The sequence below is a fragment of the Lolium rigidum genome, chromosome 7 (genome assembly GCF_022539505.1).
Source record: "Lolium rigidum isolate FL_2022 chromosome 7, APGP_CSIRO_Lrig_0.1, whole genome shotgun sequence".
Taxonomy (NCBI): domain Eukaryota; kingdom Viridiplantae; phylum Streptophyta; class Magnoliopsida; order Poales; family Poaceae; genus Lolium; species Lolium rigidum.
In genome coordinates this window covers 267,743,442-267,745,569 of record NC_061514.1, presented here as the reverse complement: position 1 = coordinate 267,745,569, position 2,128 = coordinate 267,743,442, and positions in this window count along the sequence as shown.

Here is a 2,128-nt window from a genome sequence, read left to right as displayed (position 1 = left end):
GCTTCTCCAGATCTGCCGCCGCGACCAAACCCTGCGCGCCGCCCTCCTTCAGATCCTCCACCTCCGGCTCCTTCACCAGCTGCTCAGCCTCCGAGGCCGTCGCGGACGCCTCGGCCTCCGCCTTCTCCGCATGCAGCACCCCTAACGCGGCCGACGCGGCTGACGACGCCGACGCCGCCTTGCTACCCTCCTTCTCCATCGCCGCCTTGCTACCCTCCTTCTCCATCGCCGGCGATGGATGTGCTCGAATGGGGTGCTCGAATGGGGCTAGGGTTTTCTGTCTCTCTCTCTCCTCTGCTCTTTGCCAAATTTGGGGGCGTTTGGGGCGAAATGGAAGGGGACGGAGAAGGCGATGCGGCGGAGTGACCTTTCTATACTCGGAGGGGACACGGAAGGGACACAGAGGCTCACGGAACGGACACGTAGGATCACACGTCATCACTTGTACTTTGCCACGCCTGCCCGTACAAAGCGTATAATACAACGTACGAACTTTATACAGGAACCACCGTATCCGAACCAACCGGTATCGCGCAATCCGGACCGTCAATGTGTTTAACACCACCATTTCTCGAACGAGAGGGGGGGGGGGACACCGGAGCACAGGCGGCCACTGTCACGCTCGAAATTGCCACTGTCACGCACGAGAAAAAAAACAAGCCTATCATCCGAATTCTCTAACCCGCTGGCGAAATACTTCTAACTCCTCGTCCGTCTTACTGATTACAGGAAAATTCAGCCGCGGCTTCGATTTGCCATCCACTCGGATGTGAAAATCGTTGTAACGTCGTCCAAGTAGTCGTTGGTGGGAGGTGACCATTGCCTTAGGGCGAGCTCCTTGTGGCCGGCTAATCGGCAGCGCAGATCGAAATCAAAAGAACAGAAGTAGAACGGAGGGCAACAATCCAAGAGAGCGCGTGTACGAATATAGGAGGGGTGGCCTGGGTTATAGGGATGAGATTGGACTTCAGAGCGATTACGGCAGAGCGGGTTGGTGGTGGTGCCCGCGGTCTCCAGCTCGACAAGCTCGATCATCCGAGAACGTATGGCGCGTGGAGTCTAAACGACGGACGAAAATTTTGGTTGAGATTGACGGACAAAAACGGACCGAACCACGGAAACGCTTCTCCCTTTATTATTAGGTATAGATAGATTGAGTAGACATTGGGGAACGGTAGTTGATAAGTGAGCTGAGCGCTGGTCATGTATCCCTTTTATGCAACCTAAGTGAGCATGTCGCCTGACATATGAGGCTGTTGTAGGAAACATGTGAGCTGAGAAACCATCTCCATTAGTTGCAATTTCTTTAAATTAAAGAGAGCTGGAATGAATAAGACGGTTAAAAATCTCTGGAAAGAATTTTGTTTGCTGCTACTAATCTATAATAGAAAGGATAACAACAACAGATGAACTGATCGTCCTATCAAGTTTTTTTTAACTGATTGAGGTTAGTTAAACCATCACCTTTTGAAAAGTAGAATTACACGTACATTTATCATTCAGCGAGCTCAGACATGGTATGTACTCCGTATTATTTTGGCAAATATAGTAGAATGAGACGTGAGTGTCATCCCGGATGGAATGTTCGTAACCGTATCACCTTCCAGATTTGTTGACCTCGCTTAATGTAGCAACAATATCCTAACACATAGAGTAGGTGGTATCACCCAAGAATGAACACATGAGACCGAGCACCGAGCCCGGAAGTGGCATAAATAAGGTAGTGTGTCCGAACAAAACAATGGAGAGCACAATAAAATCGTAAGCAGAAAATGCTACCTTCATATTACAATCATATGAGGCAGGTACAAATAAATGTGTGTTGCAACTCAGTAAGTATCTCAAACTATCAACTCACTTACAATAGTTTTTATTTGATCTCTAAACTCAGGTTTAACCTGTCTCCTACCTTAGTAAGCCAAGCCAACTCTGAATACTCTGAATACTATCAAAATGCCTCCTGTTCCATTATTTCTAAATGTTCGAAGCACGAAGGATATACACCAAACAGTAGCTTATTCCATAATTGTGCAGTTGTGGAGATTCTACTACTCAGATCAAGGCTCGTGTCCCAAACAATCCCCAAAACGGACCAACAGGCTGCACTAAAATGGCAAGTGAAAAACAG